This window comes from Malus domestica, chromosome 11 (assembly GCF_042453785.1).
Source record: "Malus domestica chromosome 11, GDT2T_hap1".
In the NCBI taxonomy this organism is placed as follows: Eukaryota; Viridiplantae; Streptophyta; class Magnoliopsida; order Rosales; family Rosaceae; genus Malus; species Malus domestica.
In genome coordinates this window covers 23,816,938-23,827,751 of record NC_091671.1, presented here as the reverse complement: position 1 = coordinate 23,827,751, position 10,814 = coordinate 23,816,938, and the positions used below count along the sequence as shown (strand labels likewise).

General features: G+C 39.3%; 1 pseudogene; it reads left to right on the top strand.

The window, feature by feature from the left end:
- Positions 1–1,436: 1,436 nt before the first annotated feature.
- The window catches only part of LOC114819759 (hydroxyproline O-arabinosyltransferase PLENTY-like), a 52,281-nt pseudogene continuing 42,903 nt past the window's right edge, over positions 1,437–10,814 (top strand).

Here is a 10,814-nt window from a genome sequence, read left to right as displayed (position 1 = left end):
TATGAGACTTGTATATTGACTTAAAATAATGAAGATTACACACTTTGTTTTTATACTAGAAAGTCTAACAACTCTAACCAAATACTAACAAACTTGCTGTTGACCCTAAAAACTACATAGCTTACGTGGCACGCATGCCGAGTAACTAATGAGCTAACTACGTCCTTCGGTTGTGTGCAGGGCATGCCAAATCGACGGCCGAGCTTGGCCAGTGAGTAAAATGAGTTGATGTTGTGTTGAGCGCGCTGCTGACTTCTTGATCTTGCGACTGCGGCCGAGGAAAGAACACGTCTCGGCCTTTGGGTTCTAGTGCATGAAGACAAGGCTGCTAGTTCTGCGAAGTTCAATATCAAATTTGGCTTTCAATGTGCTGCATGTAGTAACTTGTAACACCTCACTTCGCCAAGAAGGCTAATGAGACGACCTCTGCCAGTAAGGATTCAAAAATCCTTCTCGACCGAGACTTGGATAGATAACCAGTCGACCTCAACGCAATGCTATTTATCCAAACTGAAGGTGCTCCGTGGTCGGCTGATTCCACAGCAACAGTGCTGTTTATCCAATCTGAAGATGTTTGCCGGTTGCCTTCACAGTGCTGTTTATCCAAACTGAAGATGTGTCAGTGGAAAAGGAAAATAAAAATCTCAAGGTTGTTGGAAGGTTTCGTGAAAGCGAGAGTTTATGCAGGGCAGTTTGTGTGTTGAATTGGAGGGGGCTTTAATGATGTCCTCCTCCCTCTATTTATAGTAGTCAACCTGCTTCCAATCGAATCACAACCATACTCATATTAGAACTCCTTCCCCCAATCCAACCTTATCTCGGCCAGTCCTACTCCTACTAGGACTTTGAACTCAACCCCCTTATTAGGCCGGATTCAATCCCAAACCCCAACATCCTTATCTTGTCGAAACTCCTTCTCGTATCAGGATTCAACGGCCTATGGATTCCTAATAGGACACGGCCGGCCTTGGCTATGTGGCCCATAAACCGGATAACCCCTAACGACTCCTAAGTATGGCCTCTGGGCCGAGGACAACTCTAAACTCGGCCCAAACCGATATTTTGGGCCCAAACACTTGCTAATTGTATTGCTAACTTGTACCCTTAATACTTTTAATTTGTTTATTCGGTTATAAACTATCTCCAGTTATCCTGCTTCATTTGCTCTCTCTCTCTCTCTCTCTCTCTCTCTCTCTCTCTCTCTCTCTCTCTCTCTCTCTCTCTCTCTCTCTCTCTCTCTCTCTCTCTCTCTCTCTCTCTCTCTCTCTCTCTCTCGTTTTAAGTTTGTCCATTTGATTACTTTTACTCTAGATTTACGCGTCCAATTGATAATCCTCTGATTTGTAGCTCAAATATGAATTTTCCCTTTTAGTTTTGTTGCTCTCTGACTGTTTGATTTATTGGAAACTTTAGAACTTCTTGTTTGTTTTCTTTTTCTAGTTTTGGACTTAATATTTATTCTCATTGTATTGCTTGATGGAGGTGCTGCTGTTCGAACATCAAACCCAATACATTGACTTACTATTTTCTCTCTTATAAATTATAATCATAATGCAGAAACGCCGGTTGCTTGTTTTTGGGATTTTGCTTGATTCAGTACAATTTTGGAGAAGGATAGTGTTTTAATGGGTTTAGAGTAATAAGTGTGGCTTTCCTATATCGTTGAATTTGAGGTGTGAAGTGGAGGAATTTTTTATGGGGTTAATGGGTTTTTCAAAAAGATTTTGCAGGTAGTAGTAATGAGTTGTGTTATACATTGAGGATTTACAGTCTCTGCTCCGGATTGAGACGTAAGGATGATTGGGAGAAAGAGCATGGGGCATGCATCGCGAGTACTTTTGGTGCTTTTGGCATTTGGGTTTTTCTTTGCAACATATAATCTGTTAGCCATTATAATACACAAAAAAGCCTCCTATTTGGGCATTTTGGGGGCAGACCGGTTAGAAGATCCAGTGATTCAGAGGCCTGAGAAGGCTGAGAATCCAAAATATCATGTCGCTCTTACAGCCACTGATGCTCCCCATAGCCAATGGCAGTGTCGGATGATGTATTACTGGTACAACAAGGTAAAAAATATGCCTGGATCAGATATGGGAAAGTTCACTCGAGTTTTGCATTCTGGAAATGCTGACAACTTGATGGAGGAGATTCCGATAGCTGTGGTTGATCCTCTTCCAGAGGGCTTGGATCAGGTGATAATTATTTTTGCCACTTTGTCTCAGTTCTCCGTACTTGCTATTTAGTTACCATTCCTTCTAACTTGTAATTTTCTTCTTCTCTTATGCTGTTTGTAAAACTTTTCAATTTATTTATTGTGCTTGCTCATTAAGACTTTGTTGTTATAGTGTTCTTCGTCGCAAGTATTTAACATATATAACGAACAAAACTAGTTTGGCAGAAAGTTGGTACTGAAGAAAATCTCATGTTCAAAATGTCCCTACATATTGTTAGTGACACGCCCCAACCCAGATATCCAAATGACACCTAGATGGCATGTGCTGGCCAACATTCGAAAGCGACGAAAGTCATAGTCATGTGAAAATGCATGAACATAATGAAACATATAATCGAAAAGTCATGTGAGAAATGACAATTAAAAAGATCATACAACCGATAAAGAAATAATAATAATAGAAAGAAGGTCATAAAATAAAAAGGATGTCCAACAATCACAATTATGAAAGAAAAGATGCAAGAATATGTTCAGAGCATTCTACTAGTCGAGAGTGCTAAGGGAAATGAAAGACATTAAGTTACAATTATTTATAAAGAAGCCATATGCAAACGGAAGAATGCAAGTTCACTGGTAAGGAAATGCCTTGAAGATCGGGTCGTATTCCTCGTCACTAGGTCCTGAATAGGGCACTTAAACAAAAGGTGAGTGGATCATAGTTTATAATAATAGTAATAGTAAGAAACCGTTTTCTTTCTGAACATACTAACCCTCTGTTTTGAAAACATATATAGTACTACATAATAAGTTTTTCTAAAAACTCTAACATGCCAAAAATGTTCATAAAAAATAAATGACACACCTTGACTTAAATCGACGCATGATGGCCGTCATGTGATAGGAGCATATTTATGCGCCTTAGTTAACTAGTTCTTATGCATTTTCTTTATGTTTTCTTAGTTTAAAGTAGTCTTTTAAGCTAGTTTCTTGTGTTTTCAGGTTTTAAAGGCATATTACATAAAAAGATGCAATTTGGAGCCTTTTGGAGCAAAATGGAGCTTGGATTGGATATCACATATTTGGAGCCAAGGGTTTGGACGAAAATGAAGATTTGAAGATGATGATTCCTACTTGAGCAAGGATTCCTAGTTGAAGTAGGAAAAGAGCCAAATTGAAGATGAAATCCTAGTCCAAGAAGGAGTCCTAATCAATCAAGGATTCCTAATTGAAGATGGATTCCTAGACGAATGAAGTTTCCTACTCAAACAAGGTTTCCTACTTGGAGTAGGAAAGTGAACCCTAATTGGCTTTGATTTTCAGCAACAAAGAAGTATTCCAAGTTGAAGAAGGAAAAGGTTTCCAAGAAGAAAGAGGAGTCCCAAACACTTTAGGACACCTTGTCCTTATTCTAGATGGTGCCATGCACTTTCCTTGCATTGGAGGGTTTCTAGAAGCCCTATCCCTTCACATTCAAACCATGCCGCACCTAAGCCCTTCTATAAACCCTTTTCCTTGCCTTGCAAGGCATTCTAGAAGGCCAATCCTTCCCCCATCTAATCTGCCGCACCTAGGAGGCCTTTTCCTTTGTGGATTCTGATTTCTAAGCCTATTTCCTTGTGGATTTGAGTTATTCAAGTCCATATCTGATTTACCTACGGTTTTAAGTGCCTATAAATACTCATATTAAGCCTTGGCCGAACTCACCACCTCTCACATTCAAAAATCACGCCAGAAATCTGCCCTCATCTTTGCCGCACCCTTCCACCACCGTACTCCCAAATTTCTACCACATATCACCCTTAGCTGCACCACCTATCAACCCTAAACCCTTCCATACCATTCCCCATTCATTCTACACCATAAATCCACCCAAAAACCTGTCCACAAGCTTCATGCCGCAGCAAGGAGGAAGGGAGATCCATTGATGCACCTGCTGTCCAAGTTGGAGCATTTTAGGTGTTTTCTTTCCTTTGATTTTAATGTCTAATTTTATGTATCTTTGCTTTGCGAGTATGAGGAACTAAACCCCCCTTGGCTAGGGTGGGATTCAAAACCATGTTTATGCTTGCTATATAATTTGATTACTTCTAATTGCGTTTCATAAGTTGTGAATTCAATTTACTTATCTATGTGAATTAAAACTGGTTTGTGTATGTTGGTTAAGAGGGCCCGCTTAGTTTGCATGCATGAATTTGATGCTAGGATATAAGGGAATTTCAATTAATTGTTATGAACTTATATTCACAAGAGTAGTAAAGGTTGTTGATCACAATCGCGTTAAGTAAATTCTTGGCATAAGTATCATGCGCTTTCATAGTTACGAGTGCCTCGTCAATGCTTATGATTTTCATAGAACTTAATGATCCTTGCTTGAATCTCTATTATGCGCTTTCATGTAGGGAACTTGTGGGGAATGCTTTGGGTTGTCGTATGCAATTCATCCAATTCAATAACTTAAGGAAAATCTGAGGGTTAATTTAAGCGGACCTAATTAACTTGGGGCGTTGAGAATTCATGGTTTATTGAGAAGCAATTGGAAATCGTTTTGTATGCAAGTGTGACATGTGTGGAGAAGAACCCCTTAGCTAGCTTCCCATCCATCCATTTAAACCAAATTCGTTCTAAAATCTGTTTAGTTTACAAAGTTTTCGTTTTGTTTTCAAATTCGTCTAAAATCAATCCCCCTTTATTTTGTTGAGTCATATTAGTTAGAAATCAAATTAGTTTGTGTTTTTAAGTGTGTTGAGTCAAGTTAAAACCAATTTTCGTCCAAATTCTTCCTTAGTGTTCAAAACTGCCCAGAAAGTGTTTTTAAGGCAGTTTTGAGTGTTTGTTTGCTGTTTTGAGTCTTTTGCTTTGTTTTGGTGTTTTATAGTTTAGTTTTGCATTCTTTGAGTCTAGTTTAGTGTTTTAAACTTTGTTTTTACGTTTTGAGTCAATTTTCAAGTGATTTAGCAATCCCTCCTAATCCCCGGCTTAGAACGATCCCTACTTACATTCCATACTACAATTGATAAAAAGGAAAACTAATGAAAAGGGCTTGAAAATTTTGAGTTTTAATGATAAAGACAAAATAAAGGGTAAAGTGAATAGTACCATGATTGACTTTTTAGTGTAAAAATGTGGTTTTTCGTTAAAGTGAACAGTACCGGGTGCTTTTCGTTAAAGTTCCCTTGATAAAAAGAGGGTTTAATTTGTGTGCTTATATATTTCGCATCAAAATTTTGGCGCCGTTGCCGGGGATTAGCAACTTTGCTTATCCCTTGGATTGTTTTATTTCTGTTTTAATTCGTTCCAGATTCTGAGTTTGTTTTATTTTCTTGTTTTATGTACTAGTTTATGACTCGGAGTTCTCATCCGGTTCGTGAACACATCTTGGACTTTGACGACGATTTTGAGCGAGAGTTGAGACAATGCCGCAACCTAGTGAATCAAGTTCAAATTCAGAAGCCGAAGTTGAGTTTGAAGAAGAGGAACCCACAGCAAGAGTGGGTGAAGTAGAGGCAGTCATGGCACAAGACAATCGTACAATCAAGGAGCTTTCGGCTTCGGGATTGGACAATGCCGCACCCCTATGCATCCAATACCCCGCGGCTGCCCAAGGAAAGACCGAAGAATTCGAGTTGAAGTCAAGTTTGCTACACCACATTCCGAAGTACCATGGGTTGTCCATGGAGGATCCTAACAAGCACTTGAAAGAATTTGAAGTGGTGTGTTCAAGCATGACCCCCATCAATGTTGATGGAAGTATTTTGAAGATGAAGGCCTTTCCCTTTTCTCTTTTAGAAAAGGCGAAAGATTGGTTGTATGAACTAGCTCCCGGAACTGTCACATCTTGGGAGAGCATGAAGCGAGCCTTTTTGGAAAAGTTCTTCCCAACTTCTCGAGTCATCCTCCTACGAAAAAGGATAAGTGGAATTCAACAAGATGAAGGTGAATCTTTCCTTACTTATTATGAACGTTTTAAATCTCTTGTTGCTTCTTGTCCACAACATCAAATGAAGGAAGAGCTTCTTCTACAATACTTCTACGAGGGGCTTCTACCAATCGAACATCAAATGCTAGACGCCTCAGCAGGAGGAGCCTTGGTGGACAAAACCCCCACAGCAGCAAAGACTTTGATTGCCAATCGAGCGTTGAACGCTCAACAATACGAAGGTGTTGGACAAAGGACAAACCCACGGCAACACCAAGTGAATGAGGTAAGTGCCATCTCCGAACTTCAAAATCAAATGGCTAACCTTACTACTCTTCTTTCTCAGGTTGTGGAAGGACCAAAAATACAAAATGTAAGTGTTTATGGCGTGTGCTCCATGCAAGGACACCTTACGGACAAGTGCCCACAATTGATAGAGAATGGAGGGTGGGAGACCCTCAATGCCGTGGGTCTTGGGCAGCCATATCAACAAAGAAGTGATCCCTTCTCTAATACCTACAATCCCGGTTGGAGAGATCATCCAAACTTCAAATGGCGAGAACCCCAGAAAGGCCAACAACAAAGCACATTTAGGCAACAACCCCCGGGTTTCTATCAAAAGCCGTTTGCACCCATACAACCTCAAGCACAGCCTACCCAAACCAATTCAGGTTCGTCCATTGATAATGATCAGATTTTTCAATTACTAACTTCTATGGTGCAGGGTATGCAAAATAGAGACAAAAGGATGGATGAGTTGGAGAAGCAAGTAGGGCAGATTACGGAGTTCATGGGCCAATTTCGAGAGCAAGGCAAGTTGCCAAGTTCAACCGTTGTCAATCCGAGGGGAGGATTCGAAACTGCCTAGGCCATCACGCTAAGGAACGGGAAAGAAGTAGGAACTGAGGCACAACCATTGAAATCTGCCCCCAAGGAGGACGAAAAGTTGCAAATTGAGGAGGAGAACTAAGCAAAGGCCACGGCAAGGGTAGAAACACCCTTGCCGCAACCACCCAAGCATTCCAATACGACCACCATAGGTAAGGAAGGTCCAATTTAAGTTAATTCTAATGTCATTCCTCCAAATGTACCGTTTCCTAGCAGATTTTTGCAAGCCAAGAACGAAGAAGAGGAGAAAGATGTTCTCGAGACGTTTAGGAAGGTGCATGTCAATATCCCACTCCTTGATGCTATAAAGCAAATCCCGAAGTATGCCAAGTTTTTGAAGAAGCTTTGTACAACAAGGAAACGGATTCGGGAGAAAGAGGTGGTACACGTAAGTGAGAATGTATCTGCACTGTTGCAAAGAAAGTTACCACCTAAATGCAAAGATCCAGGTAGTTTCACTATCCCTTGTGTTATTGGCAATACGAGGTTTGATCATGCTATGTTAGATTTAGGTGCATCTATAAATGTCATGCCATATTCTGTTTATGCATCTATGAATCTAGGAAAGCTTAAAAACGATGGAGTTATTATTCAATTAGCCGATCGATCTAATGCATATCCCAAAGGAGTGTTGGAAGATGTTTTGGTGCAGGTAGACCACTTGATTTTTCCTGCAGATTTCTATGTGCTTGATATGGAGGACTCAACCCACTCTCCACCGTCACCACTCTTACTTGGACGACCATTCATGAAAACTGCTCAAACCAAGATTGACGTGGCCAAGGGAGCAGTAACTATGGCCTTTGGTGGTGATATGATTAACTTTAAGATTTCTGAATCGGTTGAGAATACTACTGATGTTCGTTCTTGTTGTGCTATTAATGTAATTGAAAATATAGGGCAGGAATGTTCAACACTAGTCAAGAAGAATGTACCACAACCCACCATCGAGAAAGGAATTGGAGTGAACAACAAAGAGTGCACGACCCCAACCTTGAAATCACCAAATCTGCCCGAGTGCACCCCGTGTGCATCTGTCCATAGTGCTACCACTTCTTTGCCGTACAAAGGTAAGCCACCTATTCCAATTTCGATTCCCATTTCAACTAATAGGTTGTTACCTTGTATGGTGCAGGTACCTAATCGAAGACAACGTGGTGGGAGAGTTCGTGTTGATTTAGATAAGCAAAACACGACAATAAGAAAGGATCATTATCCCATCCCATTCAAGGACCCAAAGAATGAAGTATTTCGTAGGACAGGTAGTGGAAAAACCCCTCCATGCCGTGGGATTCCATAAACCTTCAATGGAGCATCGTCCGGCTGCAAGACGTTAAAGAAAGCGCTACTTGGGAGGCAACCCATGCATTCGACAAAGGAAGACCTAGAGAGCACTCCAATTCCAGATTTGCGTTCCTAAACCCTTCTCTTTGTTGTTATTACGTTTCTGCCATGTTAGATTGTTTAGTTGTTGTTTTCTTTGTTTGTTGGTTATTCGTAGGGTTTTTATCTCCATAACTTCCAATGTTGTTCCTTGCTGTTTTTTAGGTGTTTTTAGGCTGTTTTGATGCATTTTAGTGTGTTTTACTTAAAAATCCAAAAATCCCAGAAAAAATTTGAAAAAATGTTTTGAAAAAAAACCCAAAAAGAGTCGTTTTAAAGTTGTTTTGTGTCTTAGAGTACCTTCCAACACAATGATGAGGATTCGGTTTGTAATTGCATGACTGTTAAAGAGAGTTATAAACATGGATGAAAGTTTGATTTACTCTTTGGTTTATGCTTGGTTGTGGTTATAACTTATGAATTCACATGTAATCACAAAGGAAAAAATTAGTTTTTGTAACATGCTTGAAGGAAGGAACTCAAATTAACGCTACAACCTTGTGAGACTTGAGCCTAAAACGTTTACTTAGAGAGTTAAAATCTGTGCATTATTGTTTTCTAAAGTCGTTGCATGATCTTATTATTCTTTGCTTGGTTACTACTTAGAAGGCGTTTCATCATTTAGTTCCAAATGCTAGAACTCATGCCAATTTCATTCAAAACATGTTATTGAATTGCATAACACATATTCAAGATGAAGTTAGTAGTTACCACCATAGCCAAAAAGCCTTCATTCCATGCATTTGTTTTTGTAGGTTTAACCCCGTTGAGCCTTGTTTAGCCTATATTGTTTGTTAACCCACATTATCCTTACCTAGCCTAGATTAGGACCATCCCTAACCTTGTTCTTGAAGAATAGTAAGCATGACTCAAAATGAATTCCTTTTCATCAATGTATTGCAGAAAACAAGTGTGGGGGAAGTGATCCTTGGGTATGTGTGTGCCAAGTCTTAAATGAGGCATGTATGGAAAAGAAAAAAATAAAAAAAAAATTCGTGGAAAAAGAAAAAGAAAAAGAAAAGTGTGTGAAAAGAATGAAAAAGAGTGGAAAATAAGTGAGAATGTACTCACATGTGTTGATTGTTGAAGAAAGGGTCCAAAAAGTTGAATTTGACCCTAAATGTTGTATGAATCTTCCCCTGGTGTTTAAACGTTGATTTTTGCATGCAAAAGTGAATTCTAAGTTTCAATTTCATTGCTTTGCTTGCTATTGCTAAAAGAACCTTTGTTATCCCTATCCATTCTTTGTTAGCCAAAACCCTAAGCCCCGTTACAACCCTTGACTTTAATCTTAAGTGTTGTGTGTTTCAATTTGTGGAGTTTGGAGTTGGTATGAGCATATGGTATCCCTGGTTCTCGCGTCTAAGTAGTGACATTCCGTTCATGAGATCATATATATGTACACTTATTCCAGAAAATGCTTTCCTTGTTATAATATATGTGAGTACTAGTTTTTCATATTTACATCAATCCTCTCACATATACTTAGTATAGGGTGTGTAGTCAGAAAATCTGTGTGAAAAGTGAGTGCATATCTAGTAAGGACTTGAGCAAATTCTCTAAGGCATGTTACTACATTCAAAATCATGTTTTAATTGGTTAAATGTGAACTAGTACGTGGTGACTATGATTAAGTATGTGCTTAAGTGTGAAGATGACTGAAATCTGTGGGAATGATGATTTTTAATATGTCATGTGCATTGGAAATCCCTGAGGTAAATGTTGGAGGGTTTAGGTTGTGTTTTGTCTATTTCGTTTATTTTGTGTTCTTTTGTTGTTTTGTTTTGCTCGAGGACTAGCAAAAGCTAAGTGTGGGGGAATTTGATAGGAGCATATTTATGCGCCTTAGTTAACTAGTTCTTATGCATTTTCGTTATGTTTTCTTAGTTTAAAGTAGTCTTTTAAGCTAGTTTCTTGTGTTTTCAGGTTTTAAAGGCATATTACATAAAAAGATGCAATTTGGAGCCTTTTGGAGCAAAATGGAGCTTGGATTGGATATCACATATTTGGAGCCAAGGGTTTGGACGAAAATGAAGATTTGAAGATGATGATTCCTACTTGAGCAAGGATTCCTAGTTGAAGTAGGAAAAGAGCCAAATTGAAGATGAAATCCTAGTCCAAGAAGGAGTCCTAATCAATCAAGGATTCCTAATTGAAGATGGATTCCTAGACGAATGAAGTTTCCTACTCAAACAAGGTTTCCTACTTGGAGTAGGAAAGTGAACCCTAATTGGCTTTGATTTTCAGCAACAAAGAAGTATTCCAAGTTGAAGAAGGAAAAGGTTTCCAAGAAGAAAGAGGAGTCCCAAACACTTTAGGACACCTTGTCCTTATTCTAGATGGTGCCATGCACTTTCCTTGCATTGGAGGGTTTCTAGAAGCCCTATCCCTTCACATTCAAACCATGCCGCACCTAAGCCCTTCTATAAACCCTTTTCCTTGCCTTGCAAGGCA